The 20,398-nt window shown below is 37.8% G+C and overlaps 1 protein-coding gene across 2 annotated transcripts in view; it reads left to right on the top strand.

Moving 5' to 3' along the window:
- FGF12 (fibroblast growth factor 12) overlaps window positions 1-20,398 on the top strand; it is a 596,835-nt gene that overhangs the window by 183,773 nt on the left and 392,664 nt on the right. The gene's annotated exons all lie outside the window — the stretch shown is intronic.

Here is a 20,398-nt window from a genome sequence, read left to right on the forward strand (position 1 = left end):
CCGAGCGCTGACCCGTACCCGGGTCTCCCCTCTGAGAGGGCGCCTGACGCGACCTGCTTTCCACTTTCGCCGCGCTCCCTTTGTGCCTGGCGAGGGCAGCGCGCGACGTGGAGTTGTTCAGTGTCCCCTCCGAGAAGTTGCGGGTATGTCTGACAGGAGAGGGGACTTTGAAAACAGGTGGTCGGCGAGGCAGGTGCCTTCTGTTTCTTGCTTTGTCCGAAAAGTAGACGTCTGGTGGTGGTCTGGGGTGCGTTTTCCCCAGGGAGCCTGTGACTTCTGTCCGTGGTGCTGAAGCGGGAGAGTCCCAATTAGCCCTGGGTTTAAGCAACTGAGTCCCTCAGGAGAGGCCCAGGGGAGGAAGGAAAGAAAATCAGACCTTTGCATGACCTGCGATATTGAGAAAAACCGTTTAAAATTTTTAAATGCAGAGACCGCCAAACTAAAATCATAAAGGGATGGTTCTTTTCTCCTCCTGAAGCCTTGTTTGCTGGGGTGTTTTCACTGCATTTTCCACCATTGTTCATCTTTTTTTTTTTTTTTTTTTTTAAGGACTAAGTTCTCTTTAAAGTGATTGTCTGTTAATCTTGGAATCAGTTTCTGTGCCTTTTGATATTCCTTTTACAAAATGGGGATGGGTACAAACTGGGAAGGTTTACTATAATGTCTACACAAATATTTGGAAAAGAACATGGTGGGTTTTTTTTTGTTCCATAAGTTCCAAATAACTTTAATTTTCAAAAATTTAACGATGTCACTATAGATTTTGGGCTGAGAAGTTCGTATGTTATTTTTGAGGATCTAATTCATTGGGTTATGCCACCTATTTTCATTCTGTTCTGGAGCTATGAAAATTATATTTGGAAAGATTAGAATATATATAGATTTCATTCATCCTTCCTAAAACTTCAACCTTCTGGTGAAACAGAAAAATGAAACTACTTAAAAAAACTAATTAAATAATTTGTCTGTGAACTCTGAGAACACACCTTTGAAATGAAATCAGCAATGAGATCTCATAGTTGTGCTTCTGTGTAATTCAGAGTACTATATAGGCATTTTTTGGCTACCATATTTATAAGTGCTAAGAGCCACCATGATGCTGTATTCTAAACTAGTAGGCTTTATATTAAAGTTTTATGTTTAGATGATGCATATTTCAGGCAGTCAGTAGAGATGTATATCATTGTTATTTCTGTTCTCCTGGCCTCCATTAAATAAACTTGCGTAGATTGTAACTTGAATAGGTGATGTTTAATAAACACAAGATATTATCTCAGGATACTGCCTCTTGCAAAAGAAAATAAGTTGGTCAATTTACATGTGGAGTCAGTTTCCCAAATAGTAACATGTTCAGATAGAAGGGATGATGTATATGATTGAACAGTATAGATTATTGCAAACATGGGAATCAGAGTCAAACCACCTGGTTATAAGGCGGTCACATTCTGTGTCACTACAAGTATTTGAAACACTGTTTTCATCTTTATAAAAACGTAGTAATAATAGCGGCTGTAAGCCTGGTTCTTATATCTGACTTTAACTTAGGTTTAAAGACATTGTTTTCAGGAACTGCACTGTTTTTGTTTGCATTGTGGTGGTTTTTAGCTTATGATTTTGTGTAACTTGCATGGTTGTGTATTTCTCAGTTTCTTGCCTAAGTGTAAATTAGGCTGGCAATAGTATCTACTTCATTGGTTGTTTTTTAAAGATTAATTAATAACAGCCAAAATAATTAATTGAGCTTTCACTGCATACCAGGCACTGTTCTAAGAGCTATAAGCCTGCCACACAGAACAAGCTTAGTAATTTAGATATTGCTACTATTATGTTTTGTGTTAAAGTTATTTATTTCATGTGGCTTCTTCTATTATCATGACCTCACAGCAGTTCTGCATGTAGTATTAGTATGCCCAATGTGCACATGAAAATAGAGATAAAGACATCAAAGTCTTTTAGAGCTGGAATGAATCACTCTAAATTTTTTAGCTTACCTAAAGAAAAATACAGTAATGTTTTGAAAAATGCCACATGTAGTAACAGACTTTTATACCAGCTATTCCTTCCTCATTATTTTACATTTGAGGGAAGTATGGGCCATGGGAGTGACGTAATTTGTTATAATAGGTTAAGAGATTCTCCTAACAGATTGCTGAATTTGGAATTGTAAACATTTCAACATTTTATTTAAGTTTTATTAAGTAAATGGGGCCAAAGAAATATAAATTTTTATGACTTCTGAGCTTTTAGAATAATTCAGATATTTATTGCTCCAATTTTTCCTCTGCAGAAATTGATATCTTAAATAGTTTATCCATGGTTACTTTGTAAGTCCTCTATTCTATAATATGATGGAGACAAGCATGAGCTGTCAATTGAAAGTCTTAGACAAGGTTAAGTCAACTGTTTAAATTCTTATCTCATGTTGTTTTTTCATTTCTTAAAATTAAATGATATTTTTAGCATGTGGTGCCCGTACATTAAAATACAGATTAGAAGTTTAAAATTTGAAGCAATTCTAAGTGTATTCATCCCTTTTATCAACCTGATAAAATACAAAGTTTTTAGTTCAAAGGGAGAGCGAAGCAGGTTCATTTTCCCTAAAGGTGGGACCCTTACCCCCCCCCCAAAAAAAAAGCATACTTATGACAGAGTAGTGACTAAAACAATAGCTTTCATGCCTGCTGACTTTCCTCTCAAAATATAGTTATAGAGAAAGCAAAAGCATTCCATCAAAGAAGGGAGTGTTATGACTGTTGCTTTCTCATAGGTTGGACAGGAAAGGCCGTTTTAATATTGTAGAAGAAGAATTTCTGTCCTGATAACCAGGCTCCTGCAAAAGATGAGTTAGTCCTCAACCTGAAAGAGGAGGGCAGCCCCTTTAGTGGTGGCTCTCTGCCATAGTAGTAATGTAAGTAGTAATGTAAATGTATGTGTGTGCATGCATGTGTGCATATGCATGCTTGTTTGATTGCTTGTGTTATCACTTTAAACTGTTCAAGAAAATTATCCTCTTTATGTGAACATGTGTGATTCCTCTGCAATATTCAGTCAATTAAGGGCTTGTCATCCAAGTGGCATGAGGACTGTCAGATGTCTAGAGATGGAGCTGAACAAGCACTCTGGGAAAAAAATAACTCATTAATACTATTTAAAATGTGCAACTAAAACTGAACCATACCACTGTTTTCAAGTATAGCACTAGCAGCTAGTTGAAATCTGTCCATTTACAGTCATGTTGCATCAGACACTTGCATACCTAACTATTCCACAGGACAGTCAAGTGATCCCAGAAAACAGTTATTGTTTGTAAGCTTATTTTTTGGGAAGAATCCCATATAAAGAACACTAAACAATTATCCAAAGCTCTATTCTACATTTACTTCTAAGTATCCATATAATATTTTAATGCCTTTGCTTTATCTTCGAAGAAGTACATTACAGATGCCTTCCAAAACTGGGACAAATGAAGATAATGGGTTTATTAATTAAGGATATTTTAGATTTAAATTCAGTTTTAGAAATCTACCAAATCACAATATGAATGACAAAAATCTCCCTTGTGAAGGCATGTACTGAGTTGTCCACTGTTATGATTTTAAAATATGGGTGATTTTAGTGTTAAGTTGCTTTCAATTATCTAGTCTTGGACAACTTTACTGAAAGATAATTGGTGATTATTCATAATATTTATCTTTAATGTAGAATTTTTCTTTGAGTAGGTTTTTATGTCATAAGCTTTAAATTTTTCATTATTTCAATGATGCTCCAATGGCTAAAATGAATATGAACATGTTTTTGTTTCTATAAATAATGAATATGAACATGTGTCAAGTTTCTATAAATATTGCTGTATATGTTTCTGTGAGGACATAACTCAATATAACTCATCAGTATCTGGTATTGTCAATGTTTTAGATTTTGAGCACACTGATATCTCACTGACATCTTAGTTTATAATTCCCTAAAAGATGACGTTAAACATCTTTTCCTAGGCTTGCTTGCCATTTGTGTATTTTCTATGGTGAGGTGTCTGTTCATGTCATGTGACCATTTTTAAGTCATTTTGTTATTGTTGTTGAATTGTTCTTAGTGCCTTTCTCTTGATATTTTTGTTTCTTTTCCTGGGCACATTATAGGATGCTACTACTCCATTCACTTGAAGTTAGATTTTTGCCATATTATTTGCATTGACAAATGAAATGTCTGAGAAGTAACACACTTCCACATGTGACTTTTAAAAGCCACAGCACATTTCATCTCAGACTCTCATCCGCTACAGTGGTAAAGCCATTATTCTGTATCCCTGAGTGTGTGTCAAGAACATGTGACCTATGATGAACATTTCATACAAATCAGAAATGAAAATCTCTTCATTCTGTAATAGTTCCAGTTTTTAAAGTAATTTCCTATCTGTCTTATACTAATTGATTATAGTAAGGCAGCACAATTTAAAAATAATAAAGTAAACTTAAAGTAGATTATTATAAAAATTGGGAGGGGATAAGAGAGGAAGGAGGAAGAGGAAGGGTGGGAATGTGAGTGGGTGATAGGGTAGGGTGGAAAGTTATCACTATATTCCTAAATCTGTATATATGAATTCCATGAAATTTGTATACCTAAATTAAAATTTAAAATAGATTTAAAAATAATAACATTATTAGATTTTTGTGCTGTGTTTAATATTTTTCGATTCAAAACACTCTAATTTCTCTTGATACCATCTGTAATGTATAATGAGTAGATGCTTTGATATCTATCGTCTTTTTTGTTTATTTGAGAGGTTGGAGGGGAGGGATCTCATTATCTCATTCAGTCCCCAAATGTCTACAGAGCCTAGGGCTAGGCCTTGCTGAAATAGGGAGCTGGGAACTCAATCTGGGTTTTCCTTGTTGATGGCAGAGACTTAGCCACTTGAGATATCACCTGCTGCCTTCTACAGTCTGCATTATCACAAGCTGGAGTCAGGTCTGGAGCTGGGAATTGAATCCAGACTCTTTGATGTAGGACGCTAGTGTCCCAACTGGCATCCCAAACACTAGGCCACATGTCCACTCTATAGTCTTCTAATAATTAGCTTAGCATATAAAGTTTTTCAGTTTTGTTATCTCCTTTCTAGTATGTCACCTGAGTCGGGCTGATACTTTGTTCCTTAAATGACTTTCCTAAAAATGTAATAAACCTCTGCTCATGTTTTCCAAGAAACCTGAGATTATTCTTTAATAATTGTAATTAATTGAAAGATGTGTTAGGACTCAAGTGCTCCTTCCCACTAACTCTGAAATGTACAAATTATCTTTTGTTGCCCCCAATCATATCTGCAAAACAATCATTAGCTTTGTTGCCTGAAAAGCAGCAACAATGTGGTAGGCCCCATGACTGCTGCAGTTTTGTCAGGCAAAGGAAAATTAAAAGAAACACTGTTTTTTCCTTCTCTTACCTTTTTAAAAAAGAAGTGTGTGCACTGGGGAGAAAAGCAGGGCAGTACGTTATGGTAAAGGGATTGGGCTGTATGCCCAATGGTCATGAACTAGAAATCCATTTGCCTGGCTTTCCTGGTACAGCAGAAGGGAATAGGGAAGCCAGATGTATTCTGGAACCTCGGTACTTGTATCATGCCAACTAAGCCTCCCCAAATGGTACCCTTGCCTTCTTTAGGCCCTTCTCCAACAGCAGGTTGAAAGTTTAAAAAATAGAACATGTCTGTGACTTCAGAAGTTGTCATTTTTCAGTTCAGCAAACAATCCTTTAGGGCTTATTGTATGCTAGCTTCTGTGGTAGGCACTGAAGATATGTTTTTGCAAGCAAAAGATACAATACATGCAAGGTATGACCATGATAAAAGTGAAATACTAGAGAGCCTCCGCTTGTTTCAGTTTAACATAGCCTTACCTGTTTTAGTGGTGGACAGTAAGAACCTTCCCATGGAAAGAGTAATTAGTTTAGGATTCATGTTCAACTCTGAGCTGGAAAAGCATTTGGGAGTTCAAAAGGAAGTTTTGGGTTATGGCACATGAGAGCTGGAATAGAAGCGAGAACATCTGTATTTTTTACTAGAAGAATTAGTTTGAATAAAAATAAGATAGATATAAAAAGGCTTTATTTTTATGAAGGCAATCACTCTACAGTTCAATTTGAGCCTACTTAGCATTGCCCATGTTTAGGTATCATGGCAAGTTTTCTCTGTTTTAGCCTCTTCTAACCCTACTTCAACATTAGTCCATTATTCACAGCAGATGTAATGCATCAGTTTCTTAAAAGATGCAAGGTCTATTCTGTGGTACCAGAGTTATAAAGGGCACTTCCAGGAAATAGTTAAAGATTTGTTCTCTCCCTGTCTATGAAGGATCTTAAAACAATGAAACTCTTTTGCTTTGTTCAACTTAATGTATGTAATTGCTATCTTGAGGCAATGTTAGTTTCATTGTACAATGTTATGAATGTCATGTCTGAATATTTCTTTTAATTCTGTTAAATGCTGGGCATTTGAATTTCATAGAGTGCCAATCAGAAAGATTCTGTGAATCTGCCAAGACAATCTCTTGCTGAAATGATCCTTTTTGTTTATACATAAGCTTCTAGTACCATCCTACCCCTCCACTCATTACTGTTTATAGAAGCGATAGCGTTGCAGTTGGTGTCACTGATTGCCCACGTTGTTGCTTCAATGAAGCCAGCTGGGATGCGATACATGGTCTTTAAATAAAACCCAGTGGCACAAAATGAATCTCTTTTTTGAGGGGAGAGGGGTTGTTGCTGGCTGTATTCTTTTCTAAGGTGCTAATTATTTGCTTAACTTGGAGGAAGTTGAGAACCAGTGAATTGGCATGTTGGCTTAGGCTGTGACCTTGGTGCTAAGGAACTTGTGAGTGAATAGCATAGCTATAGTTTTTAGGAAGCCAGTCTCAAAATGATAGTGATGATCCTTTAACCCCCACCCTATTTCAGCCCTCTGTAAACAACTCATTGCATATAGTGAATGTGCCAATGGTTGCAGCTGCTCAAAGTCAGAGGCTACAGATTTATTAATTTCAGGAATCCTGGGCATATGATCTGTGCCACGTGGTACAAGGGGGCTACCTGGAAGTGGTGAGAAGCAGAGAGAAAAATTAGTGTTGTATTTTCTAAAGCTGCTACAGCATTAAAAATGGAGGAGGTCAATTACTGCCTTTACCTTCTGATGTGAAATTGTCCATTGAGATGGGTAGAATGGCATTCTTCCTTATGGTACACAAATCACTAACCTAAGGATTCTCCAGGTGAAGGTTTATGTGTTTATGTACACTCACTCATCTTATCCTGGAAAAAATTAAATTTAAGTGTATCTGTATCTGTCTAAAATGCTTATATTAATGGATGTGTATATGAAGATGGGTAACTTTTGTAATTAAAAATAGTGATATATATATAGTTCAGATTTTACACTTTTCTACTCATATCAGAAAACATTGAAAATGTAAAGTTCTCTGTATGGAAATAGGGACATGTCTTAGTCTGTTTTTGGTTTTTATAACAAACCTAAGAGTGGACACTTTATAAAGAACGGAACTGGAGATTCAAGAGCATGGTGCTAGCATCTACTTGGTTCTGGTGAGGGCCTCTGGTGGCATGCATCAGCTTGCAGAAGAGAAAGGTCACTTGGTGACATAGGAAACAAGATCAGGGGTCTTGTTTAGTTCCTATCTCCCAGGAACTAATCTACCCCTTTCAGATTGGAAGCACTCCCAAGAGACAACACTAATCCATTCATGAGGGTGAAGCTCTGATGACCTAGTTGTCTTGCACTAGGTGCCACTTCGAAACGGTTCCACCACCTCAACACTGTACACTGGAGAGCCAGCTTCCAGCAAAAGAGCTCTTGGGGTGTGGGGAGTAAGTGATATCCAAACCATACTAAAACATATGTTAAAATATTTACAAAATGCTTTTTGCCAAATTATAAGAACTTGTTAGTAAATGTTCCTTGGAGAGAGACATACTTTGGAGACAATGAGGAAGGAGGCTTTTCTTTTTTAGCTTTGTGCCTTTCAGGGCCATTTCTAATGATTAGTTCATACTGAATTTATTTAGTCATAAATCAGGCCGCAGATAATGAGGAAACTTTAGATCATCTGTACCATATTTCTTAAATTTGACTGCATTAAAAAAATTCTAATTGAATATGCCGTTCTACAAAAGATTATCCTAAACATGACTTTAAATTGCTTCCTAGAATGATATCACAACATATGTCTATGTTGTATTCATCAATGTACCCATTATTTGGATATTTAGATCACATCCATTTTTGTTTAATTTTGTTGCGATGAAGATCCTTGAATGGAAATCTTTGCATGATGTGGCCTTTGAGGGGGATATAAGAAATAACTTTTCTTTATCCTATTTTCATCTGCCTCCTTCCTAGAGTTCAGAACAATTGAGAAAATATACAAAGTTGTCAACCAGATGATTATTAAATATTTCTGCTTTCTTATTGAATTGGAGAGTCATTAAAATAGAATTTAACAGTATTCTCCTAAAACTAAGTTTACATATTTAACTTACCACAGGGACTGTTTGGGTTTACAGAGAACCACCACTGAGAATTCTGGTTCATCCTTGTTGAATCCCAGTGGTGGGATCAGAGGGCCCTGGATTTGACATCCACCCTAAATGCATGTCTAGATCCTGACCCATTTGTGCCTCCTCAGCAGCTCAGAATGTATCCGTCCTGTGGGTAGGAGATCCACAGAGAGAAAACCCAAAATAGGCTAAGGTTCACCTGCCCCCTAATCTCACCAGTCAGCTAAAAATTTCCTCTCCCTTGGAAAGGACTGACAAGGGTGGGTGATAGGGCAGAGACTCTCTTCCCAATACTTTGGAAGAGAAAGAAACATCTCTTTGTGGCCCTAGAAGTAAGTGGGCAAAGTAGAAGAGTGAATATTAACTCTTACAACATGTCAGTTTCAAAGGCATAAATATGTTATGTCCTCCAGTGCGGTACCCTGTCAGAAGCTACACAGCCCTTTCCTTGGCCCCTCTCTCCTGAGTGTGTTTTTCTACTGCACAGTGTGTGTATATATTTAAAAATCTTACTGGATGAGAAATATATTACTTTACATCTCTTTGATAACTCTGTGGCTCAAACACTGTTTTAAATTTTTATTCACCTTTTTTACTATTTTTTTCTCTTTGAAGTATACAAGGAAATACTTTTTAAAGTCTGTTCTAAAGCTGTTGAGTGACTGGTGTTATTTATATCTTAACATTTTACTCTTTTCCAAATTATTTTTATCAGTTTAATTTTCAGAGAGTTGCATTTCTAACCAAATTTTTATTTTGTTTTGAATTTGAGAGAATAGAACTTGTGACTTTTCAGCTTTTTGTCCATGTTTGAGAAAACATAAAACAATGGCATGATGTGTATGGTTTTATAGTCTAATACTGAGAGAGAGAAAAAGAGAGAAACAAGTACTCTCACCTCCTCTTGGTTTTAAACTTCTAAGACACCCCACAGAAAGCTGATCTTTCTCAAAGTGTGTTTAGATGTTTTTACCAAAAGTTGATGCAACTGCCATGAATGATAACATTGGATTGTTCACAAAAGATATGTATGTCTGTATGTTAAGTATTTCCCACTTATAAAATTAGTACAGATTCATTCTGGTAACCTGGAAAAAATAGAGAAAAGCAAAAAGAGTATAAAAACTATTTATCATAGTCTCACCCCAGATAACCACTATATACTTTGATATATTTTTTCTTTTATCAAATAGTAGTATTTTTATGGCTGCATAGTATTCATTTATATGTGGTTGGCTTAATCAATTTATATTGATCAATCTATATATAAATGCATACACACATATGTGTGTGTGTGTGAATCTATTGGACTTTTTTTTTAACTTTTATTTAATGAATATAAATTTCCAAAGTACGATTTATGGATTACAATGGCTTCCCCCCCATACCGTCCCTCCCACCCACAACCCTCCCCTTTCCCACTCCCTCTCCCCTTCCATTCACATCAAGATTCATTTTCGATTATCTTAATATACAGAAGATCAGCTTAGTATACATTAAGTAAGGATTTCAACAGTTTGCTCCCACACAGAAACATAAAGTGAAAAATAATAGATGATTTTTTTTTAAATGATGATGAAATCAGATCAGACCTATTGTCATGTTTAATCCCAGTGAGAGTCAAGTTGGGAGTTGATAATTTCTTTTTTTTTTTTTTTTACAGAGAGTCAGTTTAGTATGCATTAAGTAAAGATTTCAACAGTTTGCACCCCCATAGAAACACAAAGTGAAATATATTGTTTGAGTACTCGTTATAGCATTAAATCTCAATGCACAGCACATTGAGGACAGAGATCCTACATGAGGAGTAAGTGCACAGTGACTCCTGTTGTTGACTTTACCAATTGACACTCCTGTCTATGGCATCAGTAATCTCCCTATGCTCCAGTCATGAGTTTCCAAGGCTATGGAAGCCCTCTGAGTTCTCCGACTCTTATCTTGTTTAGACAAGGTCATAGTGAAAGTGGAGGTTCTCTCCTCCCTTCAGAGAAAGGTACCTCCTTCTTTGAAGACCTGTTCTTTCCACTGGGATCTCACTCACAGAGATCTTTTGCCAGAGTGTCTTGGCTTTCCATGCCTGAAATACTCTCATGGGCTTTTCAGCCAGATCTATTGGACTTTTTAACTATCACTTTAAATGTAGTGGATATCCCCTCCCACCCCCAACACCACCATACTGTCTAAACTTTAGTAAAGTATACAAAAATATTTGTCAATTAAATGCATGAATTATATTTTATTTATTACAGGTAGAGTAGACAGTGAGAGAGAGAGAGACAGAGAGAAAGGTCTTCTTTTTGCCATTGGTTCACCCTCCAATGGCTGCTGCGGCCTGTGCACTGCGCTGATCCGAAGGCAGGAGCCAGGTGCTTATCCTGGTCTCCTATGCGGGTGCAGGGCCCAAGGACTTGGGCCATCCTCCACTGCCTCCCCGGGCCACAGTAGAGAGCTGGCCTGGAAGATGGGCAACCGGGAAAGAATCCGGCGCCCCGACCGGGACTAGAACCTGGTGTGCCGGCGCCGCAGGCAGAGGATTAGCCTATTGAGCCGCAGCGCCGGCCATTAATTATATTTTAATAGGAAAATTAATTAAAGTCCAACTTGGGGTGTTGGCACTTCAGTTTTTTGGCTCTGTAGTCATGGTGGCAGATTGTCCTCAGTGCCAATCACTGAGGATAAGTAGCTTTCCAGGTGTGGCATAAGAGCAGAGATAGGATAAAGTACAGCAAGAGTTTCTTTGGTCTTGGCCGACTCCTGTGTTTCCCTCTATCTTCATGCTATGGCCCTAGGATTTGGGCAGTGTGCCAAGCACTGTCCATCACCTATTGCTGTTCACAATAGAGATTCTTTCACATTTGTAGCAAGGAATACAATTATATTGGTTCTTCTCTCTCCTCGTAGTGAAATAAGCATAGAGTGCACTTTGAGGTTTCTGTTGTTAGAAAATATGAGAACCAAATATGGAGTAAAAAGTCCTTAACATTGCTACCTTCTCTATATGCTATATGTTTTTTGGACTCTATAGTTTAGGATGGAGAGAGGCTAGATTCTGACAACAAAATAATCTGCAGTGCTGAGAAAGGAAGTGGAGAGCAAAAGAAATTCCCAAATAGTGATGATTAAGAGATAATTAAAACTTCTAATGCATTTTTATAGAAAAGTTATTCCATAAATCAGGATCCCATAAGTTATGGATTCGTGATAGTTTGCATGCAATCATAATGTCAGTGCTTTTAGAGGGTTCAGAGAAGAGAAAAAAACCAATGAGAAGAAAAGCTAAGAGTAAGTGAAACACTTGGTGAGTGTTAACGATAGTGGGCACTGAGGTATGGAGAGCTGGTTTAATGGAATGTTTTTGTTTATTTCTTACATTTGGAGTGGAGGTGCTGGAAGCACAGAGGAGCATCCAGGGGTCATGTTGTTGGTACTTGGATAATTCAAGGCTAAAGGTAAAGGTTAGGTATATCATATTTGAAAACTGAATGTAAAGCTTCTCTCTAATAGGGTGCATAGCTTGTTTAAGGCCATAAAGCCATCAAATAGTCCTCAGAACTTGCATTTGGAATACAGTGAAAAGCAGAATCTGTGCAAGCAGTGGAAAAGTTTTAGAGACAAAGTAGGAATTTACATCCTGACTCTGGCACTCACTGGCTGGGTGACTCTGGGGTACTTCACTTTCTTGTGCCTCATACATGAAATGGGAGTTAATGATAGTGCTGTTTATAGAGTTCTTTGGAAGATTAAAAATATCAGTGTCTGTAATTTGCTTAACTTTTGAGATCCTGGGTATATAGTTGTAGTCAGTACTTAGTATTTTCTGATGTTCTTTTCTTGCCTTCCTCTCTTTCTGGTATTGTAAAATGCCAAATGCATGCCTTTAGTGGGTGGATTATGTTAACTGATCCTTTCTCCTGCTTATAGCATAAAAAATGTGCACCAGTACTGAATCTTCAGATATATTTAAAATTTTTATCTGTGTCTTGAGTTCTTCCCTTTGGTTTATGGTAGCCCTTTATTTTGGCAAAAAACAATAGGGGTCTATATGTGGCCAATTCCATTTATGAAGGTTCCTGTTTATTTCCATAAACTAAGAATTACCTTAATATCAACAGAATTACGAAAAATTAGGAATATTATTTCATTGGTAGAAACAAATGTAAAATGGTATTGGGAAGTAATTTGGCTGTAACAGGTAATTGGGGTGATATTCTTTTAAGTAATTTTGCATAACAATTTTTATGTTATACATAGTTATCACTACTACTTACAAATTCACAGTTCTTGATGTTCATTCATGTTGCTGGATTATTTAGAGGATCCGGACAAGAGTCAAGAAAAGTCTTACTAAATTTTAATGTTGTACAATCAGTAAAATGAAAAAATTCCTGAATTCATCAGCCTATGGCTAAATAGTAAATGTACTTTGATTTTCAAATTGCAATAGCGAGGCTCACTGGGTAGACTGCTAATTTTCTATCCCTTTCCTTTGCTTCCTTCACCAAGTAATTCCTGGGAAATAGTAGTATTTTCACATTCCATCAGGTTTTTTTTTTTTGATGTTTATATGACATTTCTAATCAAACTCCTGCACTCTGAACCATTGAGATCAAGAATTTTGCCACTCTTTTCAATCCCAAAAGAAAAGCTAGACTGTAGGCCTCCAGAATAATTTACTAGAAATTGAGGAAAACAGGAGTATGTAACAGTGCAGAGAATGAAAATCTAAAGACAGATATTAGCTATTGCTGTTCCTACGGTCTGCACAGGGCATGCCCTTCCCTAGGAAAGCTTCCAGGCTACCTCTCTTTAACATCTAGTGTTATCTTCACATAATGGATATCCTTTCTTTCCTCCAGTACTACTCCCAGTTCTAGAGTTAATGATGTTATTCCTGCTCCAATTCCAAAGGTCATTTCTTCTTTTTTGTAGGGGGACTGAGAAAGGAGCATCAAAATCATTTAGGAGAAACACTTCCAGCACAGGCTGTGATCTGGCCACTCTTGGTTCAGAGAAAGCAATCACTGTAGTTATCAGTACATGTCTAGATGCTTGTGTTATCCCTTTTTAAATACCAGATGAGGTAGAGTAAGGGTACAGTTTAGGTGGCATTGTGCCTTACCACCATCTTTCTTGCAAAGTAGATTACAAGGGAGGTTAATCTGGCATGGTCTTCTTGGCATGATCTGTTCTAACAGATTCTGTAGACAACTAAGACAGATCTTAGAATAATAAAGATTTTCAAATAGGACAGCCTAAATGTTGGGAATAATTCTTTAACTTCGTATAAATTTGCTTTTGCTCAACATATATCTGATTTGAACTACTAAACAAAATAACCTTCTAGCTGGAATCATCTGCTGTCACAACAGTGGTGGTAGGGTTTCGAACAAAGAATAGAAAATTGACTTATATTTGCGTAATCAAAACAAATAATTTTTTATGACAATGAGAAATTCTAGTGTCTTTACCAGAAAGCAAAAATTACTAACACTCATCCAAATTGTATCTGTATAGTTATAAGACTTTAAGGAAATGGCTAGTGTTGTGCAGTAAGTTAAGCCAAAGCTTGGGACACACCTGCATGCCATATTAGAGTGCTGGTTCAAGCCATGGTAACTCAGCTTCTGATCCAACTACCAGCTAATGTGCCTTGGAAGGCAGTGGTTGGTGATCTAAGTACTTGGGTCCCTGTCACCCACGTGGGAGAACCAGATGAAGTTCCTGCCTCTTGTCTTTGGCCTGGCCCAGCCCCTTGCTTTTACTACCCTTTGATGAATGAACTGGTGGATGGAAGCTCTCTTCCTCTTCTCTCTTCTTCTTTTCTCTCTCCCTCTGTCACTCTGCCTTGAAAATAAATGAATAAATCTTAAGAAAAAGAATTTTAATGTTCAGCTTCAATGGTTATCCTACTACTTGAAGAGTGGAATACTTTACGTTTGGAAAAGCAAAGACATTGTGAAATGTTGCTTCATTTATATGTTGTTTTTCAACCAGCATTACAAAAACAAACAAAATGTGCTATGTGCATGCATGAACCCTGTTATAAAATAAGTGTTTTAATGAGTGTACACAACTAATCCTAATTGAAGCATTAATGGTGTCTGAAGTGTGTCATTCTTCATCAGCATTGTCACTGTTCTAGAAGGGACTGCTATATGTGGAGTAGATTAAAATTTTTCCAAGTATTTTTGCTTTTGGATTATCTTCTGATAATTATTTCTGATAGCTGTTATTTTTTGTCCTGTTCAAGTTCTACTAGAGTATATTGGTTATTAAGTTGTTTTCATTACTCTCAGCTGAAATTATTCTAGTAGTAGTTAACATTAGGCTAACTAGATCCAGATGAGTCATCATTATGATTTTGTTTTTCGAAATGGAATACTTACGGATTCCATGACCTCAACTTGAAATGGTGTTTCCTAGCACTGGTATTGAGAAGGCAAAAGAAGGAATAGGAGATAAACTGTACGTAGTTTGTTTTTAAGATCAAGATATTGTCAGAGAATAATATAAAAATACACTGATGACTCAGAATGATTTGATAACTTGTTGCCATATTCATTTCTGAGTTTTTAAAATGAACAAGGGGAACATTATCAATACAATTAAAATCTTTAAAACCTGAACCCCACTCCAGTCCCCAAACCCTTCTCTCATGTATTACAATGATATTATGTGGATATATGTCTTTCTAGTGCCTATGTTTATGTTCTTGATATTTGTCATACATATAATGTTTATCATGTATAATATCACTATGATTATTTATCATATTTATATAAATTGTATTCAACTGTTCTTACCTCTTTGAATCTTATTTTTTCACTCAATGTTGTGTTTTTAAAATTTATTACTGTTCATACCAATTTAACAAATTCAGAAAAATGTATCCTGCTGTCAGACAGTCTAATATAGTGACTGAATACCTGGGCCATGGAGCCAGATTGCCTGTGTTTGACCTGGCTCTAAGAATTACTTACATATAGCTCTGAGCTATATGGTCTTGGACAAGTTCATTTGTTTCCTCATTTGTAAAATGATAATAACAATAGCACCTACCTTATGATGGTGACAAGGAGTAAATTGAGTATATTATCTATATTTCACTTGGGGATATGTTTGGACTCATAGTTAGAAGAGCCTTGTTTAGTTGATATTTCTTGTTATCACATCAAGTACTGTACTTACTGACCAGGAAAAACTGTGTGTCCAAGGTTGGCTCAGTCTAAGAAATACTTGGCCATTGAGTGTGGACAAATGAGAAGTAACTGACATTGTAGAGGTTTAGAAGTCAATAGCAATTTCCTTTTGACCTAGGCTATTGCACAGTGGACTGGCATCAAGAGAAATTGCAGCATCTGTTGAAAAATTGTTTGACATTTGGTTACAGAGTTTGGTTGTATTGTATTAATAGTGCCGTAGGAACAACTGAGAATGATCTGAAGTTCAATTCTGTTTTTTTTTTTTTTTTAATTGTGTAGTACACCCTCTCTCCTCTCAGAAATTGTAAATAGTTATCGTTTGTCATCCCACTTTTTAAATCAAGAGGGAGTGGTTCTTGGTTGAGCTGGAACTAGAATAAACATAGGAGACTAAAGATGTAAGAAGAAAAATAACTGAAAGAGAATAGGAGGTGAGCTGAGAATGCCCAATGACTTCAGACCTAGGTCAGCTCTGCTTCCCATCCACCTTGGCCTCCTTAGTAGACTCCTAATAAATGAAAATAGCTGGTCTTTTCATGAAGGTGGAAGTGCATTCTAAGGTAGACATTAGGGGCTAGCATTGTGGCATAGTGGGTAATTCTGCTGCTTTGCAATGGAGACATCCCATCTGGGTGCCAGTTTGTGTCCTGGCTCCTCCATATCTGATGTAGCTCCCTTCTAATGGCCTGGGAAAAGTGGCAGAAGATGTTTTGGGCCCTGCCACCCATGTGGGAGACCTATCCAGGAGACCAGGAGACCAGGTTGGAGACCAGGTCACCTGGAGATGAGGCTTTGGCCTGGCCCACCTCCGGTTGTTGTAGCTATACAGGGAGTGAACCAGTAGATGGAAGATATCTTTATCTACATCTCTCTCTCTCTCTCTCTCTCTCTCTCTCTCTCTGTAAATCTGACTTTCAAGATAATACATAAATCTTTTTTTTAAAAAAAAGACAATAGAATTTAGCTATGACTTCACTTTGATTGATTTCACCATTTCATGATACTTTTTGTCATGAACACTTTTCAACATTTCTTACATCTTTTGCTGTTATTAGCATAGTATATACATTAGGAAGCAAAGGCAGTACTTGGATTGCAATTTTTTTTTTTTTTTTTTTTTTTTGGACAGGCAGAGTTAGACAGTGAGAAAGAGAGAGACAAAGAGAAAGGTCTTCCTTCCGTTGGTTCACCCCTCAAATGGTCGCTGCAGCCGGCGCGCTATGCTGATCCAAAGCCAGGAGCCAGGAGCTTCCTCCTGGTCTCCCATGGGGGTGCAGGGCCCAAGCACATGGGCCATCCTCCACTACCTTCCTGGGCCACAGCAGAGAGCTGGACTGGAAGAGGGGCAGCCAGGACAGAATCCAGCACCCTGACTGGGACTAGAACCTGGGATGCCGGCACTGCAGGCGGAGGATTAGCCTAGTGAGCCGCGGCGCCGGCCGGATTGCAATCTTCTAATGAGGAGGGGGTCAGTTGTCATATTCTGTACAACCATAATATTTGGGTTCTAGAAACAATTGAAGAAATTGAACACATCCTTTTATGTGGCAAATGAATAAGCCAAGATCCAGCAAGCATAAGACAGTTGCCCAAAGCCCCAGATCTGTGTGAAATAACTGAATCTTTTAATTGAGGCTTTGGCTCAGTTTACTTGGAATTTGGAGGCTGATGACTTGAGTTGAAATCTGTTTCTTTCATTCACTCAATGAATAATAATAGACAAGTTTCTTAATGTCTGTGAGCCTCAGAATTCTGTCTGCAAATTTATTATAATCATCCGGTTTCCATCAAAGCACTGAGATGAAGTTTAAATTTAACTGTGTGTATGTGAAACATAAAAATCAAAAAAGTATCATAGCTATAACTTATTGATTACCAGTATTATCATATTTGGTAAATTTATAATGTAAGTCTTCATCAGAAATAAAATAATTATATTGTCTTGGAGAGTGTGTTGATGGAATAAGCCAGTTACATGAACATGAAGTATAACTTTTTTGAAATAGGGGTGGAATAAGAGTTATATTAGCCATCTTCTTACACACAATTTTTTCTGGCCTAAGTTATTATTATGGTGCATAAAAACAATGCTATTCCCATCAATTAATTGGAAACTTTTCAGTTTGCCATCCGAAAGGTCATAATGTGATTGAAGTGTAGGCATTTTGTTGACTTGAGCTTAGGTCACACTCTTTCACCAGTGATTGGGAACTAGCATCTTACAAAGTGAGTGGTAATGAACTCCAACCTCCGGTCTAACTTCTGTTGTTGAGGGCTTGCATCACTCTACTTGCTAGTCAGTGGTGAGAAGGTGTACACTCTATCAGGATTTAATTCTTGGGACTTATAGGCATGTATATGTGGTATTCAGAGAGAATACATGAACTGCTTTTAGGTTGTAGTAATCACATTAATGAATAGCTGCAAATAAAAACAGGGCAAGTGTGATCACTAGTGACCAGACATTTATAGATGTAAGTGAGTGCCTGCAATATGCTAGACTTAGGGCATACAAAGAGAAATCATCTCCTGCCCCATGGGGTTCCTAGTATGGCAAGGGAGGTGGAGATATCAAAAAACTATGTACTCAAGGGTAAGTGCTGGGCTGGCACCATGGCTCGCTAGGCTAATCCTCCACGTGTGGCACCAGCACCCTGGGTTCTAGTCCCGGTTGGGGTGCCGGATTCTGTCCCGGTTGCTCCTCTTCCAGTCCAGCTCTCTGCTGTGGCCCGGGAGGGCAGTGGAGGATGGCCCAAATGCTTGGGCCCTGCACCCGCGTGGGAGACCAGGAAGAGGCACCTGGCTCCTGGCTTTGGATTGGTGCAGTGCGCAGGCCGTAGCAGCCATTTGGGGGGTGAATGAACGGAAGGAAGACCTTTCTCTTCTCTCTCTCACTGTCTAACTCTGCCTGTCCGAAAAAAAAAAAAAGGAAAAGGATAAGTGTGAGAGTGGTTCCCCCTACAGTGATAATGTGAGTGTTCCCCCTAATGTGTGTGTGTGGCGGGGTGGGGGGTAATGTGGGTTTGGGTATGTACATGTGCCCTCATAGTCAACATAATTTATCTGGGAAAACTTCAGGGGAAGACCTAAGTTGAATTTTTAAAAATACACAGGCATCCACATGGCATAGAGGATGTTGAAAAAGAGCATTGTAGATAAAAACAAAAATACACATCAAGGCATTGAGTCAAAAAAAGGAAAAACCATGCATATGTTTTAGGCTAATGAATTTGCCTATTCTGTCATTCCTTCTCATTCATTTATTGATGGTTTAGTCTTTGCTAGGTACTATCCTAATTGCTGAGGGTAGAGTGGTGAGCAAAAACATTGTCTATTTTGAGTGCTTACTTTCTAGTGCAGAAGTAAAATAATAAATAAATAAACAACTGGTATGCATATAATATAATGTCAGGTGGTTGTAAGAAGCTATAAAGAGAAATAAACACGCTGAGGGACTGGAGAATCAGCGGAAGAGCACTTTAGCTAGAGGAGGCTTCTCTGGAAGAATGGCTTTTTAGTAGAGACCAAAGGAAGCGAGGGAGCAAACCTAAATTTACCCATGGGAAATTTGGTCAAGGTAGTAGGAGCAGCAAGTGCAAAGGGCCTGGAGCAGGAGCAATCTTCCATGTTGGAAGAGGAACATGAAGGGTGGTGTGGCCAGAACAAAGTGAGGGAGAGTTGTAGGAAGGGAGATTATTGCAGTTGTGTAAGCCAGGGCAAGTGTTTTGGAACTTATTTTGAGGACTATGGGATTACAAGTTGTAGAAGGTTTGGAACAAATCTGTGATAAGCCATTCATATTTTAAAGGGATACTCTGGCTGCAGTATGAAAACAGACCATAACAAGAAGACCATTTGGTAAGTGATTACAGTATTTCTGGAGAGAAACTTGAAATAGAGTGATATGGTGATAGGTAGTGGCACATGGTATCATTCAAGATATCTTTTGAAGGTGTATCTGAAGAATTTGCTGATTGATAGTAGGGGCTTGAACACAAAAGTGACACACTTTTTCTGAACTGAAAAGCAAAGTAGAGCTGTTTTGTGGGGAGGAAACTCAAGTGTCTTGTTTTGAATATATTGAATTTGATATAGAATTAATAAGAGACATTGAATAGGAAAAGAAAACTTTGGAATTTAGGACAGGCCTGGACTGGAGATGTGAATGTGTGATTCATCAGTATACAAAGGGCATTTTAGGGCCACATAATTGTATTCAATTAATGTTGATACAGAAGAGAAGAAATTCAAGGAATACTTGCAAGCCTTTTGGTATGCCTATATTTAGTCATCATGAGCTGAATCCTACCAATTTTAAAATCCTACCCTTTTAGCTTAGGAGTTAAGATGTCCACATCCCATATCAGAGTACCTGGATTTGATTCTTGGCTCTGGCTCTGGACACCAGCAACCTGACAATGCAAATACTTGGAGGCAGCAGCCTTGCTCATGTGATAGGGTTCCTGACACTCACATTGGAGATCTGACTGAGTTCCCAGTCCCTAGCTTTCTGTCATGGGCACTTGGGGAGTGAATTGGAGGATGGTGATGGGGGGGGGACTCTTTTCTGTCACTCCGTCTTTCAAGTAATAAATGCATTTTTAAAATAAAAAATACACATAAGGTGTGGCTTAAGA

This window comes from Oryctolagus cuniculus, chromosome 4, assembly GCF_964237555.1.
Source record: "Oryctolagus cuniculus chromosome 4, mOryCun1.1, whole genome shotgun sequence".
In the NCBI taxonomy this organism is placed as follows: Eukaryota; Metazoa; Chordata; class Mammalia; order Lagomorpha; family Leporidae; genus Oryctolagus; species Oryctolagus cuniculus.